At 40.9% G+C, this 23,994-nt stretch overlaps 1 protein-coding gene across 17 annotated transcripts in view; it reads right to left on the bottom strand.

The window, feature by feature from the left end:
* LOC5568207 (voltage-gated potassium channel subunit beta-1) overlaps positions 1–23,994 on the bottom strand; it is a 115,888-nt gene that overhangs the window by 75,268 nt on the left and 16,626 nt on the right. For 5 of the 17 annotated variants that reach the window (XM_021854190.1, XM_021854204.1, XM_021854191.1 and 2 more), the window contains exons 3-4: positions 21,571–21,588; positions 21,346–21,455 (exon numbers count right to left, since the gene is read on the bottom strand). The gene's annotated coding sequence lies outside the window, so the exon portion shown is untranslated. The remainder of the gene's footprint in view (positions 1–21,345; positions 21,456–21,570; positions 21,589–23,994) is intronic. The other 12 variants (XM_021854193.1, XM_021854195.1, XM_021854198.1 and 9 more) reach the window with 4 other exon arrangements.

Here is a 23,994-nt window from a genome sequence, read left to right as displayed (position 1 = left end):
CACAAGGTCACCTGCACCATTGCTCCGGGTAGCACAGGAAGGGCATAATACTGTAGAGAGCGCCCTGGTACTCCACAGGCTCCGTTTGCGGTTAGGTTTTATTTAGACCCCCCTAACCATTCATTCTTAGGCACGGTAAACTTAAAGCCGCTTGAATTAGGTTAAAGGAAGACTTCCTGAAAATTCAGCTCATTTGGTCGTTCCATGAGCTGGCGCATTTGAATTGAAGTTAATATGAGATTTTCAGCTCAAACATATGGGAAGCAGCTCATGATTTACTGTTTGATTCAAGAATATTGTTGATCGCGTTTAGTTGAATGTAGAATGTCAAAACACTGCTTGATATTATAGCGAACAATATAGTAGAAGGTTGTGTCATGATTAAAATTGAAAGACTTGGTGTTTTAATTATGTGAAGTAAATTCGTCAAGCTTATGCAATACTGCTTTGTATTTTTCAACATAAGCTTGTGGTAGTTATTAAGAGCATCGTAGCCACCTATGACGCTGGGCGAGCTGCTGCACAAGGCTCATGCATATACACTACCCGTCATAAATACGGACTCACTAAAATTAGTATTGCAACACTCAGCTGAATATTGAATCACCCCCGAAAAGTTTAGCATCACCCAAAACAGGTAAATTCACATTGCTATATCTCGAGATCCTTACGACTTGCAAAGAAGCGGTCTTCAGCAAAGTTGTTCAGGGGGTCAAGGACATCCGGAACACAAGCAGTTTGGTTCGCGATTTTGCCGCTAGGTGGCGGTAGCGAACTTGTAAAATTGAGCATTTTAAACTAGTTCTAGCTTGTGATTCACAAGAGATAGAAAGTTCGGGTCTTCGGCAAAGTTGTTCAGAAGATCAAGGACCGGATGTAGACAAGCAGTTTGGTTCGCGATTTTGCCGCTAGGTGGCGGTAGTGAGCATGTAAAATTGAGCATTTTAAACTAGTTCTAGCTTGTGATTCACAAGAGATAGAAAGTTCGGGTCTTCGGCAAAGTTGTTCATAAGGTCATGGACATCCGGAAGACAAATAGTTTAGTTCGCGATTTTGCCGATAGGTGGCGGTAGTGAGCATGTAAAATTGAGCATTTTAAACTAGTTCTAGCTTGTGATTCACAAGAGATAGAAAGTTCGGTTCTTCGGCAAAGTTGTTCAGAGGATCAAGGACATCCGGAAGACAAATAGTTTGGTTCGCGATTTTGCCGCTAGGTGGCGGTAGTGAGCATGAAAAATTGAGCATTTTAAACTAGATTTAGCATGTGATTCAAAAGAGAGAGAAAGTTCGGGTCTTCGGCAAAGTTGTTCAGAAGATCAAGGACCGGATGTAGACAAGCAGTTTGGTTCGCGATTTTGCCGCTAGGTGGCGGTAGTGAGCATGTAAAATTGAGCATTTTAAACTAGTTCTAGCTTGTGATTCACAAGAGATAGAAAGTTCGGGTCTTCGGCAAAGTTGTTCAGAAGATCAAGGACCGGATGTAGACAAGCAGTTTGGTTCGCGATTTTGCCGCTAGGTGGCGGTAGTGAGCATGTAAAATTGAGCATTTTAAACTAGTTCTAGCTTGTGATTCACAAGAGATAGAAAGTTCGGGTCTTCGGCAAAGTTGTTCAGAAGATCAAGGACCGGATGTAGACAAATAGTTTGGTTCGCGATTTTTCCGCTAGGTGGCGGTAGTGCGCATGTAAAATTGAGCATTTTAAACTAGTTCTAGCTTGTGATCCATGCTGTTCAGAGAGCCTTTGGTGTTTGGAAGTTGAAGTGATTAGGGACGGAATCATATTAAATTAAAGTGATTCAGGTCTGATCAATTCTATATTCAAGTGTATCAACTCTGATTCATATTCTAGTGATTCTGATATGACTTATTCCATGTGCGAGTGATTTAGTCAGGACTCATATTCATCATATTCAAATTATTTAAGTCAGAATCTCTTCATATACAAGTGGTTCAAGTTTGATTCACTTCATATCCAAGTGATTGATGTCTGATTCTCTCTATATTCATGTCCTTCGAGTTTGATTCACTCTATATTCGAATAATTCAGGTTTGACTTGAATATGGAGCCAAAAAAATCATGTCAAATTCACTCCATGTTCAAGTGACTCAGGATAGATTCGTTTTGTATTCAAAAGATTCAAGTTTTGTTCGCTCCTTACCCGCAAGTGTTTTACATCAGATTCACTTTATAATTAAGTGATTCAGAATTGATTCACTTCATATTCAAGTGATTCAGTTCGCTCCATATCCAAGTGATTCTTATCTGATTCACTCATATATGACTGTTTCAGGTTTGATTCACTTAATGTTCAAATGATTTCAAGTGATTCATGCTTGATTCACTTCATTTTCAAATGGTTTAAGTTTGATTCACTTTATATACAAGAGTTCCAGGTCTGATTTATTTCATATTAAAGAAATTTAGGATTATTACAGTGATTTCTGTTTGATTCACTACATATCCAAGTGATTCATGTCGGACTCGCTCTATATTCAAGTGATTCAGGTTTGATTTGCTTTATATTCAAGTGCTGCAGGTCTGAATCACTTCATATTCACCTATTTCAAGTACGAATTACTTGGTATTCAAGTTGTTCAGGTTTGATTCATTTAGAATGTAGGTGCATTTTCCACTTTTTCAGATATGACTCCATGCTCATGCTGGTTAGGGCTGATTCACTTCATTTTCAAGTGATTCATGCTTGAATCACTTTATGTACGTGTTTCAAGTTTGATTAGTTCAATATCAAAGTGATTGATGTTTGATTTTTGAAGTAAATTTAAGGCATTCAGGTCTCATTCACTTTATATTCAAGTGTTTCAGATTTGATTAGCTCCATATCCAAGTGACTCATGTCCAATTCAATTCATATTCAAGTGTTTCAGGTGAGATTCACTTCAAGCCCTTCATGTTCAGAAAGAAAAACTCTGCTGAAGACGCAAAATTTCGATTAAATCTGGATTGAACTGGAAGACTCGAACTTTCTATGTAGATGAAAAAATGGAACTAGTTTGAAATACTTATTTTACATGCTCACTACCGCCACCTATCGGCAAAATCGCGAACTAAACTATTTGTCTTTCGGCTGTCCTTGTTCTTCTGAACAACTTTGCCGAAGACCCGAACTTTCTATCTCTTGTGGATCACAAGCTAGATCTAGTTTAAAATGCTCAATTTTTCATGCGCACTACCGCCACCTAGCGGCAAAATCGCGAACCAAACTGCTTGTCTTTCGGATGTCCTTGTTCTTCTGAACAACTTTACCGAAGACTCGAACTTTCTATCTCTTGTGGATCACAAGCTAGATCTAGTTTAAAATGCTCAATTTTTCATGCTCACTACCGCCACCTAGCGGCAAAATCGCGAACCAAACTGCTTGTCTTCCGGATGTCCTTGATCTTCTGAACAACTTTGCCGAAGACCCGAACTTTCTATCTCTTGTGAATCACAAGCTAGAACTAGTTTAAAATGCTCAATTTTACATGCTCACTACCGCCACCTAGCGGCAAAATCGCGAACCAAACTATTTGTCTTCCGGATGTCCTTGATCCCCTGAACAACTTTGCCGAAGACCCGAACTTTCTATCTCTTGTGAATCACAAGCTAGAACTAGTTTAAAATGCTCAATTTTACATGCTCACTACCGCCACCTAGCGGCAAAATCGCGAACTAAACTATTTGCCTTCCGGATGTCCTTGATCCCCTGAACAACTTTGCTGAAGATCGCTTCTTTGCAAGTCGTAAGGATCTCGAGATATAGCAATGTGAATTTACCTGTTTTGAGGTGATGCTAAACTTTTCAGGGTGATTCAATATTCAGCGGAGTGTTGCAATACTTATTTTAGTGAGTCCGTATTTATGACGGGTAGTGTACACTCCCGTGCAAAAGATTGGGTTCACCCCCTAAAAAACATGCAAAAATGTTCAGTCCATATCTCTATGTTTACACGTCCAATTTAAATTCTTTAAGCCGCATTCGAAAGGCAAAGAGTTATCCTTACTTCGTATGTATTTTTTCAAAAACATTTTTTTAATTTTGTGACGACGAAATCCTCCCCGCGATGGAGATGGTCTAACGGCCGACAGCTCCGTTCGTTTCAAGTGGTCGAAATCTGTCACCGGTTGCGATCCGATGATGAATGGAAACGAAAACGAGGATAAACAAAAACAGCGTAGTGGTAGCATAGTGTGCATAGCTTTCATCGAGCGAATTAAGCGAAGTTTCCAAGTCAAAACGTTTATTTCCATCCTAAAAATCTTTATAAACATAACTTAATATTACTATTTACAATTGAAAGTAAGTAACAATGAATTTATTAGCGAATAGAAACATAAAAACGGAAATTTGAAATTTGTAGCCTACTTAACCTAAACGTTGCCTAAGACTAAAGGGGAGGAATTTCGAGGTGCAAAGGTTACTGAAAAATTGTAAGTAGAGAAAATAAGTAATGTAGTAATGTAAGAACATAAACTAAACAATAAATAATTACAGCTAAAGCCTATCCTAACAAACACATAGCGTTTGGATTGCTATTGGAATCGGTGACAACAATTCTTTAGAATTTTTCATCGCGAGGTAGACAAGGCCGATGCAGCTGCATCACCTGCGAATTGCACGAAATGCGATCTTCCGGACAGCGCGGAGAACATGGTGGCATGCGACGGTTGTGGGTGTTGGTATCGCTCCCGAGGAGGAAAGAATAACTCGCCAATAACTTATGCATACCATATTTTGATATCATACCACAATTAGGTATTATTCAGTTATCAATACCTCTTTTTGGTATTATAATGGTATTTGAAAAAAAGGTTTAAAACAATTCAAAATACTTCATTTTGGTATTCGACAGCTATTGAGGACTGCTGGAGGTATTGAGCTAGTATTGAAAAATTTCATTTTTATATGAAAATCCATCAAGTATTATTTAGGTATTACAATACCTGATCTAGTTATCAGCCTGGTATTTGTAGAATATGCAGAAGGTATTATTTGAGGTATTTTACCTCTTATGCAGGGCTCATTCATACCTCATTCAGGTTGTAAGTATTGGAAATTATCTGGTATGGAATACCTCAATTTGGTATTCAGTAGTTATTTTCTTCTGCTGGGGTACAGCTGCGCGGAGGTCGACGAGAGTGTCGCCGAGCTGCCGTGGAAGTGCGATTCGTGTGGAATAATGAATCAAACCCCGATTCCGACAAAAACACGACCGAAGAAAGGTGCGCAACGACTCGTGATCCCGGGCGGTGCAGAGAAGCAACCGAAATCGTCCGGCGGCAGCAAGACGGGCTCAAGGAGAGGTAAAAAGTCCGCTGTAGGAGACAACGTAAGTGCCACTTCTAGTGCTAAGGCTAGGCTTGCACTTGAGCTACAGATGATTGATGAGCAGGATCGGATGAGAGAAGAGGAGTTGCAGGCTGAGTTAGAAATGAAAAATAAAAAGTTAATGCTAGAAAGGCAAACTAGAGATCGAGAGTTAGAGTTAGAAGCCAGGAAGTTAGCAGAGGAGAAAGCTTTTCAGCAAAAGCAGTTAGATGAGGAAGAGAAAAATCGCAAAGCTCTGTTGGAGATGAAACGGCTGTCACTCGAGGCGAAAAAGAGCATCGTCCGTCAATTTTCGCAAATCGGTAGTGAAGTGAGCAGCTTAAGTGGAAGTGAAGTGACGAGTTCCGAAGAAAAGGTTCGAAGTTGGTTGCAGAAATCCGGCGAGCAGACAGAGGGAAACGGACAATCCACGTCAGCAGCGAAGAGTACCAACAACGTCCTGGAAAATTCGTCAAAGGCGGTGTTCAGTGGAATTCGTGGACCGATTCTAGGCTCAACTAGAACAACGAAGCACTCAATTGGTAAGGTTCCACACGAACTAGAAGCGGAAGAGGATGGAGAAGATTCTGCGTGTCGAATGCAACCAAGACTAACAAGCAGCAAGGCAGGTCATGGTATTGCAAGCGGTGGTGTTCACGATCCAGAGGAGAATGGCCCAACCAGTCGGCAGCTAGCAGCACGGCAAGTCATGGGAAAGGATCTGCCAACGTTTTCCGGGAATCCTGAAGAGTGGCCCATCTGGATTAGCAACTTCCAGCGTTCAACAGAGACTTGCGGATTCTCACTGGACGAAAATCTGATCCGTCTGCAGCGTAGTCTTAAGGGACCAGCAATGGAAATGGTGCGGTGCAGACTGCTCTCCCCTGCTAGCGTTCCCCACGTAATCAAAGTTCTGCAAATGCGTTACGGTCGACCAGAAATATTGATACGGGCACTCACGGAAAAGATTCGACAGCTCTCCCCTCCAAAGATGGATGATTTGGATAGTATAGTAGATTTCGGGCTAGCGGTTGATAGCTTGGTCGAACACCTGAAGACCGCAAAGCAACAAGCACATCTGACAAATCCGTCATTGTTGCACGACCTGGTCGCGAAACTTCCTGTCGATTACCGGCTGAAATGGTCGGCCTTCAAGAGTTCTGTGGCAGTGGTTAATCTCGGAACTTTCGGAAGATTTACGTCGTCGTTGGTGGAGTTAGCCTACGAGGTTATGGATGACCAGCCCACTACGAAGACAACAAAGGGAGTTACCCAAAAACTCAAGGTTCGAAGTTATGTCCACGCGCACACGGAAAGTTCTTCGCCAGGGCCAAGTTCAGCGAACAGTTGTTCATGCAATGCCAACTCGGTAAAGAAGATCTGTCTTGCTTGCGAGAGGGATGGACACAAGGTGGCAGAGTGTTTCATCTTTAAAGCTATGAGCATTGACGACCGGCTCAAGATAGTTAGCCAGAATGCTCTTTGTAGAACCTGCCTGAACCAACACGGCAAATGGCCTTGTAAAACGTGGAAAGGATGCGGAATAGAAGGTTGTCGGTTACGTCATCATACACTGCTGCACACCGTCACGCCGGCGGTACCACATCTAGTATCCAGTCAGTTGTAACGGGGAATTTGTGGTCCAATTTTCCGAATTGTGCCAGTGACGTTGTTTGGAAAAGATCATCGAGTTAATGTGTTCGCATTTGTGGATGAAGGTTCGCAGACTTCGCTTGTGGATGATGCTATAGCAGAACAACTAGGTGTCACAGGTGCATCTGGAACATTAAGTCTGCAATGGACAGGTAACGTAACCAGGGACGAAGTAAACTCACGCATCATACAGATGGAGATATCCGGCGAGTCGTCAATGAATCGCTACAAGATAGTGGGTGTGCGTACGGTGGAATGTCTTCGGCTGCCGGCACAGTCCTTGTGCTACAAAGACTTGGCAGAAATATACCCACATCTCCGAGGTTTGCCAATCAACGACTACGCAGATGTAACACCGAAGCTCCTTCTTGGTCTTGACAACCTGAAACTCACGATTCCACTGAAGATTCGAGAAGGAGATTGGGGCCAACCCATGGCAGCCAAATGTCCTTTAGGGTGGAGCATTTATGGCTGTTCACGATCAGCTACGGAATCGGTAATCTGTGGGTTTCACGTTGGAGGATGGACCAATTCGGAGAGTGAGTTGAACCAAATTGTACGCGATTATATAACGCTAGACAATTCCGGAGTACAACCTCCAATATCTCCCTTGGAGTCGGAGGAAGATAAGCGGGCACGACAGCTACTCCAGTCCACCACTCGCAGAGTCGGCAACCGTTTCGAGACTGGTTTATTGTGGAAGTGGGACAACGTGCAATTTCCGGATAGCTACGGGATGGCATTTCGTCGATTGCGGTCGTTGGAGAAGAAGCTTGATAAGGAACCACAACTTTACGAATGCGTTCGGTGACAAATACAGGAATATCAGGAGAAGGGATACGCTCATCGTGTGACTGAAGAAGAACTCTCCAAAACCAATTCTGAGAAGAGCTGGTATTTGCCGTTGGGAGTAGTCCTGAACCCTAAAAAACCCAACAAGGTTCGGATTATTTGGGACGCTGCCGCAAAGGTGAACGGAATATCGCTCAATTCGGCGCTTCTCAAGGGTCCGGATTATCTAGAATGGCTAATAGAAGTATTTTATCATTTCCGTCTCTACGCAGTCGCATTGACAGGAGACATAAAGGAGATGTTTCATCGCCTCCTTATCCGGCAGGAGGACCGCCAATTCCAACGATTTCTATGGCGGGATCGTGACTCGGATGAAGTAAATGTGTACGTTATGGATGTGGCGATATTTGGTGCAACATGTTCTCCAAGTTCGGCACAATATGTCAAGAATGTGAATGCACTGGAGTTCGAAAGTGAATCTTCTCGCGCGGTGACTGCAATCGTCCGTTACCACTACGTCGACGATTATCTCGACAGCTTTCCTACGGCAGAAGAAGCAGTAAAAGTGGGGACTGACGTTCGGCGTATACATGCGGCAGGTGGATTTGAAATCCGGAATTTTCTTTCAAACGATCCGGCGGTCGCAGTGAGCGTAGGAGAAAACTCCACATCTGAGGAGAAAATGATCAAGCCGGAGAAGGAGATTAATGTACAGTCTGTCCTTGGTATGAAGTGGATCCCAATCGGTGATAACCTCACCTACACATTCGTAGTACGCGCCGACCTTAAGCATGTGCTGGATAAGACTCATGCGCCGACCAAACGACAAGTGCTGCGCGTGGTCATGAGTCTGTTTGATCCGTTAGGATTGATCAGTTATTTCGTGATTCACGGAAAAATTCTGATGCAGGAGATTTGGGCTTCCGGCGTTAACTGGGATGAACCGATTGGCAGCGAACTTTGCGAACAATGGCAACGGTGGACAGATCTTCTGCCACAACTGAACTCCGTTCGAATTCCTCGTTGCTACTTCCCAACAGCGAACTACCAAACCTACTCTTCTCTCCAGGTTCACGTCTTCGTAGATGCTAGTAAGTCAGCATATGCCAGCGTTGTCTATTTCCGAGTAGAGTCGATAGGAGGAATAGCGGTGACATTGGTAGCAGGCAAAGCAAAGGTAGCTCCATTGAAGATGATGTCCATTCCTCGATTGGAACTTCAAGCTGCTGTATTGGGCACCCGATTGCTCAACAGTGTCATCACGATGCACAAGCTTCCAGTCAGTCGTCGCGTTTTGTGGACAGATTCCCAGACGATCATTGCTTGGTTGCGTGCCGACCACCGACGATATCAGCAGTTCGTAGGCTTCCGGGTTGCGGAAATTCTTTCAACGACGGACATGCAGGAGTGGAGGAAAATCGACACTGAGCTGAACGTAGCGGATATGGCCACAAAATGGGGTAAAGGACCGAGTTTTGATGACTCTAACACCTGGTTTCGCGGTCCGGATTTCCTATTGGAGCCGGAAAGTTTATGACCAAAGCAGGAGGTGATGCCGAGTACCACGGATGAAGAGGTTCGCATTGTAGGCGTACACGTGGAGCAGCCTGCTCCAATGATTGAAGTTGGGAGATTTAGCCGATGGGAAAAGTTGCTTCGTACCGCAGCATTCGTTCGGCCATTTGTCGATAACCTGAAAAGGAAGAAAAATGGCGATCAACTGGAACTGGGTTTGCTGAAGCAGAAGGAACTGGCCCTCGCAGAAATGATGCTACATAATCAAGCGCAGCAAGAATACTTTGCCGAAGAAATCAAGCAGCTCCGCGGAAAGGAGAAAGAAATGCAGTTTCGGTACTCGGCTGTATCCAAGTCTAGCCGTATTTACAAGTTGTGGCCGTTCCTGGATCAATTCGGAGTGCTGCGGATGCGAGGAAGGATTGGTGCAGCGCCTCACGTTCCGTATGCAGCAAAATTCCCAACGATTCTACCGCAGCAGTCTCAAATCAGTTTTCTGCTTGCGGATAAGTTTCATCGTCGCTTCCGTCATGCTAATAGAGAGACTGTCATTAACGAAATGAGACAGGAGTTCTATATACCGAAGATGCGTACGTTGGTGGCAAAAGTTGCGCAGGATTGCATGTTCTGTCGTGTGCGCAGAGCTGTTCCGCGGCCGCCTCCGATGGCCCCACTGCCGAAAGTTCGGTTGACGCCGTTCGTGCGGCCATTCACGTTCGTCGGCTTGGATTACTTCGGTTTTGGTGAAAGTTGGCCGCAGCAATGCCAAACGCTGGATTGCACTCTTCACGTGCTTGAGTATTCGAGCAGTTCACATGGAGGTTGTCCATAGTTTGTCAACGGAATCCTGCATTCAAGCAGTGCGAAGATTTGTCGCGGAAATTTTCAGCGACAATGGTACCAGCTTTCATGGCGCCAACAACCAATTGCAGAAGGAGATAAAAGATCGAAATGCCGCACTAGCATCAGTGTTCACTAATTCAAATACCCGTTGGTCGTTCAATCCACCGGGCACACCTCACATGGGTGGGGTATGGGAAAGGATGGTCCGGTCAGTCAAGGAAGCCATCAAGTCCACGCTGGAATCGTCGAGGAAACCAGATGACGAAACGCTAGAGACCGTGATCATCGAAGCGGAAAGTATGATTAATACGCGTCCACTCACCTATATCCCTTTGGAATCGGTGGACCAGGAGGCACTAACGCCGAACCACTTCTTGTTGGGAAGCTCTTCTGGTGTGAAACAGTTGCCAGTTCTTCCAACAGACTACCGTACGACGTTGAGAAGCAGTTGGAACTTGGCGAAGCATTTGGTCGATGAAATGTGGAGACGGTGGATATAGGAGTATCTTACGGTGATTTCACGCCGTTGCAAATGGTTCGACCACGTGAGGGATTTGAAGGAAGGAGACCTTGTGCTGGTAGTTAATGGAAACGTGCGGAACCAGTGGATTAGAGGACGAGTTGAACAAGTCGTAGTGGGAAAAGATGGACGAGTGCGGCAAGCATGGGTACGCACGAGAGCTGGAGTCGATCGCAGGTCGGTAGCAAACTTGGCTCTACTCGACGTCATGGAGAACGGTGAACAAGACGATGGTAGCGGTTCACGGGAGGGGGGATGTGACGACGAAATCCTCCCCGCGATGGAGATGGTCTAACGGCCGACAGCTCCGTTCGTTTCAAGTGGTCGAAATCTGTCAGCGGTTGCGATCCGATGATGAATGGAAACGAAAACGAGGATAAACAAAAACAGCGTAGTGGTAGCATAGTGTGCATAGCTTTCATCGAGCGGATTAAGCGAAGTTTCCAAGTCAAAACGTTTATTTCCATCCTAAAAATCTTTATAAACATAACTTAATATTACTATTTACAATTGAAAGTAAGTAACAATGAATTTATTAGCGAATAGAAACATAAAAACGGAAGTTTGAAATTTGTAGCCTACTTAACCTAAACGTTGCCTAAGACTAAAGGGAAGAATTTCGAGGTGCAAAGGTTACTGAAAAATTGTAAGTAGAGAAAATAAGTAATGTAGTAATGTAAGAACATAAACTAAACAATAAATAATTACAGCTAAAGCCTATCCTAACAAACACATAGCGTTTGGATTGCTATTGGAATCGGTGACAACAAATTTTGTATACTAAATTTTTAATTAAAGTTGTTACATTTTTCAAAAAACACCCTGAAAAATCATATCTAATTTCCTCAGCATTGGGTCGACCAAAATTTTAAATCAAATTGTCATTAGAATCGTAATCTTATATTCTTTGAAGAGACCCCACGAAATTTTGGCGAAAAAATCTGGAAAGTATTTAAAATCAATGAAACAGTCAGTCAAGTCATCGTGCAAAAGTTTGGGTTCACCCCTCAGTATGATGCAAATCGTGCAAAAGTTTGGGTTCACCTGAGCCGCATGCACATCATTTTTGTCAATATCACAGCCATTTTTCAATCGATTTTAATAGTTTAAAGCTTTTTTGAGCGCAAATAATGGCGCGTACATGATTGGTTTGAGTTTTCACAGATTTTAGTAAGTTCAGGTGAACCCAAACTTTTGCACGATACACCATACTGAGGGGTGAACCCAAACTTTTGCACGATGACTTGACTGACTGTTTCATTGATTTTGAATACTTTTTAGGTTTTTCCGCCAAAATTTCATGAGTGCTCTTCAAAGAATATAAGATTATGATCCGAATGACACCCTGTTTTAAAATTTTGGTAGATCCAATGCTGAGGAAATTAGCAATGTTTTTTCAGTATGTTTTTTGAAAAATGTCACAACTTTAAGTACAAATTTAGTATACAAAGTTCATATCCGTAACGCGGGTAGATCACCTTTTCGTGGTGCGTTACGGGGTAAGATCTACCAATTTGAACCCTAGTCTCATCTTGTTTGTCGGGCTAGGGTAATATGTTCTGGTAATTCAAGGATTCACGGTACAAAGTCCTTGTTACTGGCAACAGTTTCTGAAAATTGATCTTTTTTACCTAGCAGATGGTTAAAGACTCGGAGTTGGTCAGTGCCGAGACTACACTTGAAGCCAGGTTAACAATCATGAGTATTAACTCAACAAGGACTGTAAGTACTGGTAATTCAAGGACTCACGTGAATTCTGATTACTAAACAAATTTTCTAGCTTGATTCGGTTTTGCTGCTAGCATAAAGCCCCTTTTTTTCTAGTATTTTTCTGGGACTAAACTAAAAGCGAAACAAGGAAGTGACTAGAGTTCCGTTGCATGGTCAAATATCAGTAGTACCGATTTGGTTCCTCAGAAATTTGATGGATTATGTTTGCTAAGGGGCGCGCCTTCGCTGAGATGTAAATTTCTATGAAGGGTGTAAATAGCGGGACCTTTTCATCATAGTCGATTTGTATCAATATCTGAGGAATTAAAACAAGAACTGTACAGAAATCGATGCTTCATTACCTATCAATGGAAATGGAGTAATGCGACATGCACTATACACTAAGGATACGGGTAATGCCACAATAGATCTAAATACTGGTCGCAGTGGCGCATCCGAACAAGGAAAAAAATACAAAGTTCTAAGAATGTTTTTGGAAAAATACATACGAAGTAAGAATAACTCTTTGCCTTTCGAATGCGGCTTAGAGAGTTTCAATTGGACGTGTAATTACAGAGAAATGGATTGAACACTTTTGCATGTTTTTTAGGGGGTGAACCCAAACTTATGCACGGGAATGCTAATCTACTTTCATCAACTAAAAGAGTAATGAAAATGTAGTAATAAAACCAGATGCAATCTACTGCAATTATGTTCATTAGGGTATCTACTAGTGTATTTGTCAATCTGGGCTCAATTAAACACGATCAACTAGTATGCAGAACGAAACAATAACATAGATTCAATTCTCAATATATTTGAAACCAATGTCCCATACAAACTGTGAATTATATATACATATTTTTATTTTGCATTAGGATGACCTATGTCGATTAAAAGTGGTACGAAATAAAGAAAAACTGCTTGTTTGCTTTTCCGAAAAATATAGGAATTTGAAAAAGTAAAGCATAAATCAGTTCGAAAGAGATTTTCAGAATGTGTTTAAATTACACACAAGTGTGTTGGTTCGGTAGAGCTTGATTCGTATGTATTATTTTAGAGTAGGTGACCGACCAAGATGTTCTGAGCCAAATAATTTTGCTTCCGTTTGCTCTCGTCAGCCTCGGAAGTATAAGTAATAGCGTTTCTGCTCTCCTAAAAAAATGTACTATCCGGTGTAACAATCGAGTTATCATGGTATCTACTTTACCAGGCATAGCAGAATTCCCGCTCATTTGATTTTGAAACACGATCAAAACAAATGAAGAAAAACATCCCATCTGTTGCGGTCCATGATCGTCAATGTATCGCAAGTTGTAACAAGTCTGATAAATAGGAGCAGCGAACAAGAGCCCCAAAGAGAGAACGATGATAAAATTCATTTTTCTCGCTGAATTACCGTTGGGGGTAAGTGTTCTACTTTACTGGCACGATAAACAATCCCCGAACTTCCTATAGCAATAGTGTCCCCCAGGTTTGGAGCTTGTTTGGAGGGGTTTTATCATGTACTGCTATCCCCCCGACATGATCAAAGGTGTAGCAGTATACGATAAACAGTCTCTCAAAATGTGCTGCATATGATGATAGTTACAGAGAGCGATACGGTCGGTCGAGTAAAGTGAAAAAGTGCCGTGATCGGTTAGTTCTGTTTGATCCTCCGATCTTGACGCTTGCTCTTGCGGGGGTGAGCGCCGAAGGAAGGATCAAATATGTCGCGCGTCGTTCATGAAAAGTGAAATGAAAATGCGCCGCGGATCGTTAGTAGTGTTTGATCTATTAATCGCGTCACTTGCTCTTGCGTGGGTGATGAACACTTGTTCGGCGTACAATGCGATTATTGAATTATATCGTGAATAGGCGTGTTTATATCATGGATCGTCCCAGATGTTTACCTTATCCCACTAACCCAATATCCTTTCCATAACAACTGTGGAGATGCAGAGGTGATCTCGGTCTCTAGTAACTACGGTTGTCTAACTAAAATTCCTTCCCTTCCCCGATGACCGTAAGGCGTGGCCGGTGTCGTTATTGACTTTTTAAATTGGAGCTCTCGATTTGTGCACATTGCAGAATGGTAAGCTAATCCCAAGCCCCTTTCATTAAATCTCTGTGCAACTTCGATTGTTCTGGTCAATCACGGAGTAGCAACTACGAATTGTACGGTCATCTATGCTCATGCTCAAATAAGTATGTTGTTTCGCTCAAGAAAGGTCTAAAATGGGTCGACAAATTTCCTACAGAGAGCCGAAGAGAAGAAACGTCATTTCAAATGGGACTCAGGGAATTTCTTTACTTTTCTTGAGTGAAACAGCATACTTAGCTTAACTAAAGAATTGGCCATCTCTATTTAAACAAAATCTATAGGTCTTTTCATGTAAGTGCTCTGTCTATGAATTTGTTTACATCGGTGGAGAACCGGTGCAACCAAGATATTGCAATTTCCATAGAAAAATTGTCAACGAGCTTCCCGATCAGCTGATTTGGGACGTCTTGTGAATAGGTCTATCGTACAATTCACTTTTCGTGTTGTACTATCCAATGTCATCATTAGATCACTAATTGTATTTCAATGTTTATTTGTTGTTTTTCATAATCAAATAGTTATCAATAATATGAATATCTTTTCGAAGATATGTTTTCCAAGAAATATTATATGTAATTCAAACCTTTCGAGGAATCTATTTTATAAATTAAGTAGGCATATAAAGTTCTCCATGGATTCTGTTCAACACTCGCGATCCTGCTATGAAAATCATATGGCAGGATTTGCAGAAAAAAATCAAGAAACGTTTTGCACTATTAAGAAACAAAAATTTTGAAAATAAGATTTCTCAATTGGACTGTGGCTCTAAGCCCTTTTGGAAATCATCTAAAATTTTGAAAATCCTCAGAAGCCAATACCGGCATTGAAAGAGGAAAACAAATTATTACTAACTAATTGCGAAAAAGCTCAACAACTTGCTATGCAGTTTGAAAGCGCGCACAATTTTAATTTAGGACTTACTAGTCCAATTGAAAATCAAGTTACTCAGGACTTCGAAAATATTCTAAATCAAGAGAACGTTTTCGAAAATGCCTGGAAGACTGCTTTGGAAGAAGTGAGAACTATTATTAAAAAAATCAAAAATATGAAAGCTCCTGGCAATGATGGAATTTTCTACATCCTCATCAAGAAACTTCCAGAAAGTAGCTTATCATTTTTAGTTTATATATTTAACAAATGTTTTCAATTAGCATATTTTCCTGACAAATGGAAAAATGCTAAGGTTGTTCCAATTTTAAAACCAGACAAAAATCCTGCAGAAGCTTCTAGCTATCGCCCAATCCGTTTGCTTTTCTCCATCAGTAAACTTTTTGAAAGGTCATTTTGAACAGAATGATGGTCCACATCAACGAAAATTCAATTTTTGCCAATGAACAGTTCGGATTCCGCCATGGACATTCGACCACTCATCAACTTTTACGTGTAACAAATTTGATCCGTTGCAACAAATCTGAAGGCTATACTACTGGTCTTGCTCTTCTAGACATAGAAAAAGCATTCGACAGTGTTTGGCATGAAGGTTTGATCGTAAAATTTAAAAAAAAACTTAAGTTTTCCAACATACATTGTTAGAATAATTCAAAGTTATCTGTCAAATCGTACACTTCAGGTTAATTCTCAGAACTCGAAATCTGAAAGTCTTCCTGTAAGAGCTGGTTCCTCAAGGCAGCATTTTGGGACCAATATTATACAATATTTTCACATCTGACTTACCTGAGTTACCTCAGGGATGTCAAAAATCTTTGTTTGCGGATGACACAGGCCTCTCCGCAAAAGGACGAAGCCTGCGTGTCATCTGTAGTAGATTGAAAAAAAAGTTTGGATATTTTTTCTTCATACTTGCAAAAATGGAAGATTTCTAATAATGCTTCCAAAACTCAACTAATAATATTCCCACATAAACCAAATGCTCTTTATTTGAAACCTTCAAGTAGACATGTTGTCACGATGAGAGGGGTTCCAATAAATTAGTCAGATGAAGTTAGGTATCTAGGGCTCATGCTAGATAAGAATTTAACTTTCAAAATTCGTCAGAAACGTGCCACTGTCGGTGTCTTTTAAATTCTGTAACTTGCAGGCCGTGTTACTCCCAGCCTAGATGAGACCCCCGTCTCCAAGCCTCAGGGTCGGCGCTACGCTCGTGACACTCCGCGAAAGAAAACACTTATAGATAGCTCAAATAAAACTCCCTCTATTTTCGGTCTCTGTGCACACGTATATTCCCACTTCCTTGACGTCCTACTTCCTGTTCCTGACTTCTAAACTTCCTCTCTAACTTTCCTTGCGTCCGTCCACAACGTTGGACTACGCCTCCCACTTTCTTATGACTACTCCTACCTTACGTCTTCTTCTCTTCTTCGGGGCCCTGTTCACTGCAGCACCTTCTCCTCTCCTCCTTCACCGTTGCTCCTTCACCGACCGCTCAGACGTCTCCTTCTCTTCTGGCCAGGGGTGACGATGCTTCCCTCTCTATTCTTCTTCGGCTGCAGCCTCTCGTGGACCTCCTGCCTGTCCCGTGCGCCCCTCGAGTATGGTGATGGACTCGAGGCTTCAGTGATCCGTGGATTCACTGGAAAGCCTGGGTTTCCAAGCGCACTCGGTTGTCGTTCTGGGGTACAGGTCTTCACGGACTAACGTAGGGTCAACGCAGGTAGATTACGATGGTAATGGCCCAAACCGCAATGGCGTTTCTTAAACAAAAACCGCGAGGTCCTGTGGGCACGACGGATTCAAAATGGTGGGAGTTAGACGCATTACGGTCAGGCTTCGGGATGGTTCGGGATTATTTGAGGCTGGACATTTACCTGGATGTCCAGTATCACTTCACTTCCTTTTTCCTCTTCAAACTATCTAGTTTCTGAAACTTCTCCAAACTTTCTCTTATAACTTTTTAACTTGACCTTTTTGGAAAGCACTACTGCTATCTTCAACGATCACCAGGCTTATGATGTTTCGTTTTGGTGATCGTTGACCCCGAACATCTGGCCGTTGACCCATGTCCATCTACGTCATCGATGATCCGCCTAATCATGGCCACCCATTTCGCCACCCCCATGGCCGCCCATTCGTGTGGTTTAGCGCAGCCCTGGTGGTGACTAGCGGTACCACTCTCGTCCTTCTATAGGGTGGAGCTGTGTTGGCTGCGTTCGTGGGAGCTTTCGGGACATCTTACTTAAACCTATCTACAAACGTTTTCTTTTTCCTTTACAATATATTTACGAAACTAAACGCGACAAATCTCATCAACACTAGACATCACACTGACACTGGTTACAATTCAGTGCATCTATTTTTACAAGGTCAATAACGGCGCCGGCCACGTCCTTGTAGTCGAGTGGGATTGAGGGAAGGAATGTTAGTGTGTAACCTTTGCTATTTGAATACCGCGTTTACCTTTGCATCTCCACAAAGGTTACTGGGAAGGATGTTTGTTAATGGGGAGGATCGTTGGCTCACAAGATTCACTTTGAGAAGCGAAAGACCATGATAAACAATTATTTGTTGGATATAAACATGCTTATAAATATGATATTTTCAATTGATATGAAAAATCTTCAAGTAGATGAAAATGATTTCAACACTTGAAGTGATGAACCATTTAAAGTTTGTTGAACAAATAGCTAAACGCAACATTCCTACAATTGTCAGGACGGAAGCATGTGTTATTGTACTCATATGAAAAGAAAAAAACTCGACTCAAGTAAAACTATACCGACACTCACAGTGACGAATCATTCATAGTTTGTTGGAAAATCATATGTACGTCCCATCGTTGCAACAATTAAATGTGCAGTCCTGCATGTTTAACAGATTTGAAATAAAAGCATGAAACGAGCTCACCAATTCACGATTACTTTTTCAAATCGACGTAAGTAACTTTTATACGGTTTTGAGAAAATTAATTGGGAAAAATCACAATCTATCTTCTAAAACTGTTTTAAAATGAATCACCTTTTTAACATTTTTTTGCCGTGTACTTCGCTCAAATTTTGCATACACTCAGCTCACGTTCAAAAACTAGGTAGTTTCTATTATTTCCCACAAAAATAATTATAAGAATATGATAAGCCGTTTCATTCAGTTACTTTCGACGTTTTTCTACCAGTGTAAAATCGGCTCAAGTAGTGTTTTGTTTTGATTCGTGGTTAAGTCACTTTGTCACTCCATACAGCGGGGCGGCGAAAGTAGTGATTAGGTTGCGAAAGTTCAAAATGTTACTTTCGTCGTTTTGTAAATCCGGAAATTAAACGTTCTAAAAGTGAAAAGTTGAGTTGGTACAGAGCGGTACGTGTAGAATTCCGCCTGCTTAACACGTAGGATCGATAAAGTAAGTTTGTATACTTTTTTGACTTGAGTCTGTATGAATAAGTTTTCGAGAATTGATCCTTCCTCATTGACTGAGCAGCCCCAATCCACTTTCAGCTTCACTTAACGCATACCGTATAAATGAGAAAGAAATCACACTGGAGACGCGAGAAAACTAACACTTTTGCTTTTCATGCAATAAAAATCGGTCTGATGATTCAAAACACGAATCACAATTGATCCAGATTCGATCGCTCGCCCACAAAGGAGCATGCAACAGATCAAACACTCTTTGAGGGGAACATTTTTGTACTTCCGCTAAACCCAACGGATCGAATCCGTGGCTGCTCTTTTCTAAGGTGGGCATTTCTAAGCTTCCACCGGACCCGACAAATTGAATCGGTCGCTTCGGCACTCGTTTTTGCGGATTTTGCGCTTCCACCGGACCCAACGGATCGTATCCGTTGATACGGCAGCTCTAAGGTGAGCATTTATATTTGCACTGGATCCAACACTTCGAAACTGTCGCTGCAGTAGCTCTCCTCTAAGGCGAGCATTTGTTTTCCCTCTCGTTACCTTCATAGGCGAACTTTTTTATTCGAACAGCCTGACCCTACGGATCGAATCCGCTGCTAATGCAACTTCTCTTCTAAGGTCTTCACCTTACGTACTTATTGATTGTTATTTTACTATTATCGCAAAAATAGGATAGAATTTCGGTTACGGCTTCTTCTTGGGCTACAATTCTCCGGGGAAAATCAAGACAGCTGTTAAAAAATCAAATATCCTATATTCCTATTCTATCCTATTAACACTTCAGTCGTCGCGCTGTTGTATTTTGTACAACACTGGTGAAAAAAGCTCGCTTTTCGCTCACAATAGCAGCGGTGTGGTTCTGACGGTGGCGAACTGCGCGACGACTGGAAGGTTAAATATTCTAGGAAAAAAAGTGAATTTGTTGGCCACCGTTGCCAATGTGGAGTTTTCTTGTTTATCTTACTTGACAACTTGGACGATAATCATCTTGAAAAGTATAAATGATAAATCACCACAATATGTATGAACAGCAGTTTGGCATCCGTATTACCGTAACGGCGTGGAGAGGATAGAGTCAGTGCAACGTCGCTTCATCCGTTATGCTCTCCGTCGACTTCCATGGCGAGACCCGTTCCGGTTGCCTAGCTACCAAAGTAGGTGTCAACTCATTCAACTGGAATCACTGCAGACCCGTAGAGACGTCAATAGAGCGATGGTAGTGGCTGACTTGCTTTCAGGAAGAATAGACTGTCCTGCGCTCCTGGAATCTATCAATGCGAGTGCTCACTCCAGGACGTTGCGTAACAATGCTATGTTGAGGTTACCATTGCGACGAACTAACTATGGCCAAAACAGTGCTATGGTCGGTCTTCAACGCGTGTTCAATAGGGTTGCTGAAGGGTTTGATTTTCACCTGTCCCGTCAAGTAATACGTCGTAACTATGTAGAAATTTTATCCCGACTCTCTGTGTGAATATTTGTGACTTTCATTTGTTTTATTTTTTGACATTTTGTTGCCTTGTTTTGTTAAGTTTCAACTTAGTATTTTACTGTATTTTCTAGTTTAAAACATCATTGGGGCTTACTGTCTGTTGGTGTATAAATAAATAAATAAATAAATAAACAGTCAGGTATCCTATAAGACCCATGGTTGGGGACATTATAGGAATCTGCGTTATAGGAGACCCAGGGATTTCATCAATTTGGAGGTGTTGTTGAACATCACATATGCCTGAAGAAATAGCACAGTACTGTCTTCGTCGAAGTTTCAGCGTTCAGTACGATCTACTTTTAGAATCATCGTTTTAGTTGATAACTTGGCTGTTAATCGTGCTTTTTTCTAACTTGCACTAGATTGACCTTGAGGGGTAAGAATGTAACCTTTTTAACATATGATATTTCTAGATCCTGGGTAACCTTTTTAACATATGATATTTCTAGATCCTGACGATTTGCAAGGTTGGAGCCTTCGAAAATGTTTTGCATATATCTCAGTATCTTGACCATTTCGACGTCTTCGCCAAAAAAATCAGTAGCTCAAGGGTATCATTATTCTAGCCAAGGGATTCGAGATTTTGCCATCAGGCGGTGCTAGTGAGCATGAAGTTTTGCGGAGTGGTCAGGATCCTGAGAGATTCGCAAAACAAAAGTTTCATGATCACTAGCTCCGCCTTGGTTGAGCCCCCAAGTTTTCTGACAAAGTGAAATTGTGGGACAACGTGGTACGCAATTGAAATCAGTATCGCGATGACGCATACTATACTTTGGAGGATCGTACTCACTATTGTGATAGTTCACTTTGGGGTGAACTCAGCAAAAAGTTCAGCATAACTTTGTTTTATAGCATTGGCCGAAGTCTTTAATGAGCCTCTGTACGTGCCATACATTCCTTTGTTCTTTTGACTTTTACTGTGCGCCGTGTGTTGGTGCTGTCTCGCTCTCTCTTACGGGCAACTTGAAAACAGGGCGCACAGTGAAAGTCAAACGTTTTATAGCATGCAAAGGCTCATATAGCTCTCATATTGCTCTTAGTATAATGAAAGTGACCCAACATGCCATAATACCGTTATTTTTCTTTTTTTAATATACATTTTTGAACTACTTAAACAATTGTACAAACCTTAAAGATAGCTGCTTCAATTTTCTGATGCTTTTGTTGTTCACGCTCAGCTGTTTCATTTTTCTGTCGTTCCTTTTGTTTTTCCTCCTCGGTCGGTCCTGCTTTGGTATCTGATTAGAATTTTGCAAATAGAGGCATTTGGATGGGGAAAGCGGAATGGGTGGATTAGGGGAGAGATAGTCAAAGATTTGCTCTCGGTTTCACACACTGTTTCATTTTTCATACCGTTTCTGTTGAGGGTACCTTCACAAAAAATACAACAATAATAGGCATTAGAACAATCAAGGTTCAATTTAAATACATCCAATTGTATCAGTAAGCCAAAACGATCATATTTGAGAAATTGATTCTTTCGAAAGCCCAAATGTCGCCGTGATCATAACTTTTTCTAGGGTACACATTCTATCCCGTCTCTAACATATAGGATTTTCTCGCAATTCACGACAACATATTTCAGTGTTGAAAAAAATGTATGAGAAAATGTTTAACTTTAATACTAGTTCTATAAAATTTCGTACATAAAATAATCTCAATAGTAATAAATATTATCAAACATATAAAATTACGTTGATCATGAAAAAATCCACATTAGTGTAGCATATTGACAGAAGAATATTTTCGCAGAAATTATCATAAATGGCCTTGAAAAAATAGAATAAAACAGCGAAAATTTTATTATAATGTTACGGGTTTTAGCTAGGTCGTTGATTTGTCCTAAGATTTCGACCGATTGAGCGGTCCAAACGCAATGGAGTATAAGTGGCATTTTGGTCGGTTTTGGATAAATATACCAAAAATTCTACAGTTTCTAAGCTTTCCAATGGCATTTTGAGTGACTGCTCTGTCCAAAAGGTAAAATAACATAATTCTTGGAAAATTAGCTTGTTTTTCTGGCTCCCATAAATTTTGTATAAAATGAAAAACTGAAAAACTTTAAAATTGATTTTCTGAAAACTAGGTTTGAATGGATGTGAAGAATGCGTTCAACAGCGCAAAATGGGAAGCGATAGCCCACGCACTTCACCACCTCAAGGTATCGGTGCAGTTGTTTAAGCTTCTAGAAAACTATTTTGATGGTAGGATTCTGATGTATGACACAGAGGAGGGGCAGAAAAGCGTTCGAATTACCGTGGTACCTCAAGGTTTAATTCCATAGTTGAAGAATAGATGAAGTCTAGGAAACTAGGACTGGCCCGTCACAAGACTGGTGGTCAACAACCGCAAGTCCGAGCAACGGGCGCTTTTCTTGTTAGGTGACTGCATCATAGAGTCCAAGCGATCCCTTAGGCATCTTGGGGTAATGATCGATGAAAAGATCAACTTCGCTAGCCACGTTGAATATGCCTATAAAAGGGCATCTACGGCTATAGCGGCGCTATCGAAGATGATGTCTAACAGCTCTGCTGTAATTGTCAGCAAACGTAAGCTGCTGGCAAGCGTGGCGCTATCCATACTATGGTTTGGAGGACCCCTCTCCCGTTTCCCAATTCAATGACGTTATTTTTCTATGTTCCCTAGCTTTTGAAATTTTTCAAATTTGTTTTTAAAGTATTAGTTTCGTGGACTGCTCAGTACCTAAGATCCTAGAACTTTATTCACCCTATACATTTTTCTCATACATTCTTTAACGTAACTTAAAATTGATTGTTTTATATAACTGGACAAAGAATCGTTTTTCTCAAAAATGATTTAGGCAATGAATGCTGTTAGCCTGGAAAAAGTATTAAATGCTCAATATTTGTGTGATTCTTGGGTAAAAAATGATTCAATAATTTGGAGAACCCAGAAAGGTGCTTACATTATCAAGAGTATTTTTGCAAGTGGAATAAAAATTCGTGATTGGATATTTGCCTTCATGTCTTTTTATCTAGCGTTTAACTCACACAAGCCCTGCTTTTTATCCTACTTTTAGAGCTTAGACTAAAAATTTCGATTTCATACTTTTGAAAAATGAGACTTTAGTTTTACACGATAATGTAAAATTCAAGCCTTATTAGTTAAAAATTGACATGATGCTGTAAAAAATACATAAATATTGTTTATCATGACAGTAGTCTTCAATTTACACTACATTGTACTTTGTACAATATTTTTTCTGTGATGTTATTACAATAGCAATATAAGATATTTTTTAGTTTAATGCCATACAAACTATGTTTTTATTTTTGTAGTATTGTAATTGTTTGATTTCAAGCAAACAAATAACAAACTTAGAATTCGCTTTTCATTTGCATTTTTTCTCAATGCTGCTATTTTATATTAACTACTTCAATAAAATTAGCTATGATGGCAACATTTGATGTTAGGTTATTAAAATGCGAAAACAAAATTATAATATGGGTTAAATGATATCTTGTTAAATACTTGTGAAACAAGTTTCCATCACTATTTTAGCTGTTTTTTCCATATAAGTAGGTGAAAAGTTTGGCGGCAAAATGAGCTATACATTTCGAAAAGTTTTTATGCTTTTTCATTACAATATCTGAGATGTGTTCGATACCTTCCAAGTACGTAATCAATTTCACTCGTTTGAATAAAATGTCAATCGATCTTTTTCAACAATAAGATTGAAAATTATTAGAATTTACCTGGAAACTGCATTTCTAATATACAGTTTTTTTCTTCAATAAACTCGAAATTCCAGAAATA

The sequence above is a fragment of the Aedes aegypti genome, chromosome 3 (assembly GCF_002204515.2).
Source record: "Aedes aegypti strain LVP_AGWG chromosome 3, AaegL5.0 Primary Assembly, whole genome shotgun sequence".
Taxonomy (NCBI): domain Eukaryota; kingdom Metazoa; phylum Arthropoda; class Insecta; order Diptera; family Culicidae; genus Aedes; species Aedes aegypti.
The sequence above is the reverse complement of the archived record's forward strand: the minus strand, read 5'-3'. Positions and strand labels throughout refer to the sequence as shown.